This window comes from Tiliqua scincoides, chromosome 8 (genome assembly GCF_035046505.1).
Source record: "Tiliqua scincoides isolate rTilSci1 chromosome 8, rTilSci1.hap2, whole genome shotgun sequence".
NCBI classification, from domain to species: domain Eukaryota; kingdom Metazoa; phylum Chordata; class Lepidosauria; order Squamata; family Scincidae; genus Tiliqua; species Tiliqua scincoides.
In genome coordinates, this window is record NC_089828.1 from 52,606,232 (window position 1) to 52,613,274 (window position 7,043).

A 7,043-nucleotide genomic window follows, 5' to 3' on the forward strand; every position below is an offset into this window, starting at 1 on the left:
TGCACGCAAACCCACGTGCCCCTTGCGGAGCAGCCTACCTTTGGCACACGGCAGCTACTGAGATCCGTTTTGTTGATAAACACAACTGTTCTATAACACATTATCTTGCTCTTTTCATCAATCACTGCTTTGGCTGTTCAACGGCAGGCAGCTGAAGTGTGAAGGAAAAGAGCAAGGCTGTGAGGAACCTTGAGCAAAAGAACTATTCACCAGTTACACAGCATGCCTGAAGATGCACATGCACATTTGAGTGAATGATTGTGCATGGATTTTCTTAAAAGAAACATAGGGAGCGGACTCCTAGAAAAACAGAGTACAGATCACAGGTATCACTGCTGTACATGTGTTGAATATGATGCCTAAATCACCCTTATTTATAATGAATATAATGAACTGAACAAATGAAGCTGCCGTATGCCAGGCCATCAATGCATCTAGCTCAGACAATTCTTGCCTAGCCCCACCTGACCATGTTACAAGGGATTGAACCAGAGAGCTCCTGCCTACAAGGTTTATATTCTACTGCAGAGCTACAGTTGCTCCTGGTAAACGTATGGAACCACTTTCTCCCAAGACATCTTTTGTCCATCTAGCTCAATAGTGTCCACACTGACTGGCAGCACTTTGCCACGGTTTCAGAGAGGGAACTTTACTTTATTTTATTTATTTTTCACATTTTTATACCACCCTTCCTCCAAAGAGCTCAGGGCGGTGTACGCAGCTGCTCCCCTCCTTTTGTCCTCACAACAACCCTGTGAGGTAGGTGAGGCTGAGAGAAAGTGGCTGGCCCAAGGTCACCCAGGAAGCTTCATGGCTGAGGGGGGGGGATTTGAACCTGGATCTTCCAGGTCTAAGTCCACCTCTCGAACCACAACTCTTTCCCAGCCCTACCCTAGAGATGCTGCCAAGGATTGAACCTGGGACCTCCTGTATGCAAAGGAGGTGCTGTACAGCTGAGCAACAGCCTTCCCCACTGAATGTACCCTCTTAAATAGAGGGTCTCAATAACAGACATGTCTCATTAACAGACATGGTATAAGCAGGACCATACTGTATTTTCCTCTGTGAGATGTTAGAGGCTTATATGAAAACGTAGCACAGAATAAAGAGTACATTTCTTCTAAGAGTCACTTAGAACTGTTGCCTTTTTAAAACAGCTTGACATGGTCACCTTAACCCCTTGGGCTTTCTGAGTACACAGAAAGCCTGGGAAGCCCTCCTAGTTGGGAAAAGTCAAGAAAGAAACAGGCTTGTTCCTTTTCAGACCGGAAAACAGTGTATTGACTTACACAGGCAATGCCATAAAATGGGGCTGTATAACTTGAAGCTGCATCTTGAGCTTTGGCCTTTCCTTGCTTGATGCCTGGAAGGAGAAAAAAAACATTCTTGCACGAGGGAGGGAGATGATCCAATTCCATGCTAGAGGTCAGTGGTTTACAATCTTTCTATGTCAAAACATCCTTGTCTGCAGAGGAACCCCAACACAGGGCAAATTCTCTAGTCCAGAGTTTCTCAAACTGTGGGTTGGGACCCACTAGGTGTGTCATGAAATTTCTAAAAAGTGGGTCCCAATGCTACAACATTTGAGAACCACTGCTCTAGTGTGTTCCAGGGGACACTGTCTATTCATGCAGGATGCTATCCATACAGAGCCCAACAGGCCTGAACTCAATCACAGGGCATGGTCTAAAGCAGTGTTTCTCAAACAGTGGATTGGGACCCACTATGAATCGCAAGCCGATTTCAGGTGGGTCCCCATTCATTTGAATATTTTATTTTTAATATATTAGACTTGAGGCTACCATGATATGTGACTGCATTTGGGGAAATACTACAGACCTGTACAGTTAACAAGCTACTACGTATACTGTTGGCATCCTTCAGTCTCAGAAGACTATGGTATCGCGCTCTGAATGGTGGTTCTGGAACAGAGTGTCCTTTCCAGTGCGCGAAGCCTGGGTAAAGTAGATATGGAGGATAGACTGTTTCCCATGCAGCAAATCCCCCCTCTCCACGTCACTGAAATGGTCCAATAGAGAGGCCAATACAGTTGGTTCCAGCAGCGTTGCAGGAGTTGCCAGAACCTGACTGTGTTCAGCCATGAACTGCCTCAGGGACTCCGGCTCTAGATTTTGCCTCGAGGTTGACTCCTGAAGCCTTTTCCATAACTGGATGTAGCCACAAGGCAGTGGAGGTTTGGGATCAGAGTTTTCCTTCTCTCAGATGAGCTGCCTTCCCAGGCTAACGAGTCCCATCTACCCGGTGGCTGTTTAGTCACCTCTTACGACAAGTACAGCCAAAGTGGTTATACATATACTATGTATATGCTTTTAAAATGATAGTAAATGGGACTTACTCCTGGGTAAGTGTGGGTAGGATTGCAGCCTAGGATTGTTAAAAATTTTCCTGCTTGATGATGCCATTTCTGGTCATGACATCACTTCCGGTGGGTCCTGACAGATTCTCATTCTAAAAGTGGGTCCCGGTTCTAAACGTGTGAGAACCACTGGTCTAAAGGCAATGATGCCGACATCGTGTTGAAGGTAACCAGAGCTCCTAGGAACAACCCTCATGCTGCCTTCAATTCCAAGAAGACAGGATATAAATGCAGCATTTTAAAAGATGTTCATCGAGGATGTGAACCTGTGTCTGGACTATACCCCTTCAGAGTGCAAGAGGGGAACGAACGTGTCTCTATACCAGAAATTCCCTGCACATACAAAAGTAATATGTCAGAGGGTAGGTTAAGCTAGAACCCTTCCTCAGACGAGCAAGCTTTCTATGTGAAGGGATTTTTCTTTTTAATGGAGGGACATTCATTATGGAAACCCAACAGCAGCCCAAAGTGGTTCAGTCCAGTCATAGGTTGAACCCCCGTGAGAACTATACCTTAAGCTAGTCATTCCAAAACACACACACCTGCGACTACCTTGCAGGAGTTAATCAGTATCGGGGGAACAAACTATCAGGGAAGCTTGTCGGTCATTACTGAGGAGCTCCTTAAGCTTTCAAGAAAACCCAGGGCTTCCCACAACAGCCACTACTCTAAACAACACCAGTACAGGCTGGAAACCTCTTTGAGCCACAACAGGCTTGTTTAACCATTTCAAGCACTGATAGACATGGGATGGACAAAGCCAGTAGGATAGCCAAAGCAATTATGTTAACCATAATAAGCTTAAGAAGTTGCCTTATATAGAATCAAACCATTGGTCCGTCTAGCTGAAGATTCTCATATACCAGCACTAGCTTCTCCAGGGTTTCAGATAAGCATGTTTCTCACTTGAGCCTTCCCTAGAGACTGAACCTGGGAGGTTCTGCATATAAGGCATATGATATATCATGAAGCAATGACCTCTCTCACACACACCCAAGTCTAATACTACCTTTATCAGAACCAATCAAAATGACACCAAATGTTGTACAGCAAGCTTTTGAGAACTCTGCATTAACCCAAAACCTTGCTGTGCAGGATTGTGTGTCATTGTGATGAGTTCTAATAAAAGTTATTAGTAGCTTTTGCCATTTGCATTTGTCCTATGGACCAACACAGCTATACCTCTGGTTTTTAAGCAATGTATTAAGGAATTTCAGGTGTGCTTCCTAGGACAGGTCACCTAACCGCAGGGGCAAGAGCCAGGCATGTAACAATTCAAATCAGAGAATAAGGTGCCAATTGCTAGAAAAATGCCCCAGAACCCTTTAGGACACTGAGGGATTTCTCAACTGAAAAACTGACATGGAAAAAGTTTCCCCGGCTCAACAAGTTTTCAAATCATTGTTCTATGAGCAAAGCAAAATCCAGAAGAGCACAAGTCTTGATGCTCCCCTTTGCAAAGAGGTTGCACACTGCGTGAATGTCTCCTGTCACTTCTTAGGTTACAATAAATCATCGCTGTAGCTGATAAGCTAAGTGCCCTCACCTTGAAACAATCCACAGAGAGGACTATAAAAGGGCCTGGCTTGCAAACAGAGAACAATAAGGCAAGCAATTCAGTAAAAGCTAGTTTGGGCTAGGGAGGTGGCAGGAATCTACTCTCCTCACAATCAAGGCTGCCAAAAAACCCCAAACAAAAAAATCCAGTGCCATCAGCCCTGGTTTAAAATCTAGTGGCGATCCCTGCTTTCTGGAAACTCTGTCTTGCTTTTGAAAAGGCACACTATGCTTTTGAGGCATAGTAAGCACGTGGGTTCAATACTCAGAGGACTTTGGGCAATTCCCCTCTTGGCCAGGGTGTGTCTCCCTACATAGTTCTCTACCCACTTCTTCTGTCCATAATTCCTCTCTTATCCTCACCTTCAACTGCAAACAGAACAGAGAAGGTGGGGCAGGGAACATTCTGAAACATTCAGAAGGATGAGGCTAAAAACAAACTACAGGGCATGTTGTATAAAAAGCAGATGGGCACAGTCTCCAATTTCTATTGGACTTTCCACCATGCTTGTTTGATAAATGGCTCCCATGGAGAATATGTATGGATAGTATTCAGTGATGGGGCCAAATTCTTGTCTGAGTGAAGGAGGCACGGTTAACTCCTCAATTGAGACTGGTGGCAGACATCCATGATCACGGTTGGTACCTGAAAATCCAGCATCTCACACACACACGCACACACACACATAAACAATGCATCCTTGTCTTGGGTGGGAACATTACACTGTCCAGGACAAAAACTTATGTTGCAGCTGGGTAACTTAACATCCACAGTGTGGTACTAAGCAGATTACAGGCCCTTGCCTCACTCACCTTATGCAACAGCAGGGGGAGAGAGCAAATGGGGCATCCAGAGGGAATAATGACTGAGCAGGGCCTCCCCAGGCTACACACCTTACGAGTCAAAGTGTGCTCTCCACATTTTTTTCAATCTTCAACAACATTGTTGAAGGTATTGTGTTTGCATGCAACAGGGATGAAAAACTGTGAGCCCTTTAGGGACAGGAAGCCAGGAAACCACTTATTGATTTGTTTTGTGATGTTAAACCACTTTGTGAACAAGTTTTTGTTGAAAAGCAGCATATAAATGTTTATTGATAATAACTGTAGTGGGGGAGATAGGGGGCCTTAACACTTTGCATGGCCCCTTGCATGCCATTTTAATGTTTTTAGAAGCGTCTATTACAGCCATTTTCAACCACTGTGCCATGGCATACTGGTGTGCTGTGAAAGAGTCATTTATTAGTAGGTCCAGTAGGGGATGTGAGCCCCCCACCAATGGTATGACGTGCCTTGTAAATTTTCAGAAGAACTGATGGTGTGCCTTGATAATTTTAGTATCTTCTCAGTGTGTCATGAGATGAAAAAAAAAAAGATTGAAAATCACTGATCTATTGGCTTTCAATTGACCATTTCATAATGATCTTTAAAACCGTACACGATTGGGACTGAAACTTCAACAGGGCACCAGTGGTGTAGCGAGAGAGGGTGCAAAGCACTAAGTTTTTCAGGGAGCCTCACCGCAGCATGCAAGCAGCCCCTCCCTTTCAGAGCCATTCCCAGTGACGGGAGCAAAACAGAGGCATTTGCCTTCGTTTTGCTCCCACTGCCAGGAATGGCTCCAAAAGCCACATGCACGCAATAGTGAGGTTCCCTGCAAAACTCAGTGCTTTGCAGCCCCTCTAGCTGTGCCACTGTGCAACAGTGTTAAAGCTCCTGCTACACATATTGTTGTAATGCCCCCATCCCGTACAGCACTATAAATAGAAGCAAAAAGTAACACAGTTTGGGTCTCACACTGCTTGGTGGTTTACCCAGGTTCATGTCCGTATGTTATTATCTGGGGCCACATGCGGTTGTGTCAGTTGCTCATTCCTGGCATCCTGTGGAACAGAAGTCCATTCAGACCAAAGACTCCATCTCATCCAGCGTCCATTTCCTGCAGTGGCCAACCATGAAGCTCTTCTGCTGCTCTCCCATCTACAAACTGGCATTCAGCTGCACACTACATCCACACAGATTTTTCATGGGTAATCACAGATTTCTCCTTCTCCATGCATTTGCCTACTACTATTAGTGCCATCTAAGCCAGTGGCCATTGTCACATCTTGTGGCAGTCAATTTGATAGATCAATGATGCATTGTCCGGAATCTACTGCCCAGCCATTTCTTTAGACGGACTATTGGGCCAGTCCAGTGGAGCTCCATGGCTAAGATTGATCTGCAGGGAATGGGTCAGTTCAGAGCAGGAAATGCTGCTTAGCCAGAATCTCTTTATAAAAATTTCTTAGAGCTCTTTCCAAAACAAGCTCATTAGAATTCTAATGTGCCAAAAACATTAAAAGGCAGTAGCATCACTAGGATTCGCGTCACCCGGTACAGGAGGCCTGCGTGTCACCGGGACCCACTTTTAGAATGAGAATCTGTCAGGACCCACCAGAAGTGATGTCATGGCCAGAAGTGACATCATCAAGCAAATTAAAATAAATAATTAAATTAAAATAAAAGAAATAAATAAGGGGCAGCTAGTCCTGTTCTACCAAGTGAATCTACTCTGAAATAAGTCCCATAGTGGTCAATGGGGCTTACTCTCAGGAAAGTGTGGGTAGAATTGCAGTCTGTGAGCCCAATCCTATGCATGTCTACTCTGAAGTAAGTCCCATAGTGGTCAATGGGGCTTACTCTGTAGCCTGCCTGCAATAACATCCCCCCCCCCCCAAGAATCAGTGAGATTTCCAGCCCTCCCCAGTGCCCAGTTTAAAGTTCTTCTATTTCAGGCATATCAAGATAAGGACCCACCTGGCTTTGCAAGTGCAAAATAGAAAACTTTCCCCTTACCAGTTGAAGCCTCTTTTTTGTCCTTTTTAGTGGGGTGGGGGGAGAGGCTGCCTCTGGACATTTGTTGCACTCCAGCTCTATTGGATCGGGACCCTTCTGGTGTCCTCACATTCCCCTTTGCCTGGCCTGACAACCAGCCAAGGCCATCTGCCTACTCGCAAGTAAATGCAGCCACATGGCTTCGTTTGGGGCTCAATAGACTCGCAGATGAGAGGGAGGGACCTTCTCAGGTGTTTTTGGGGGGCTGTATTCATTGGATCAGGACCATTCT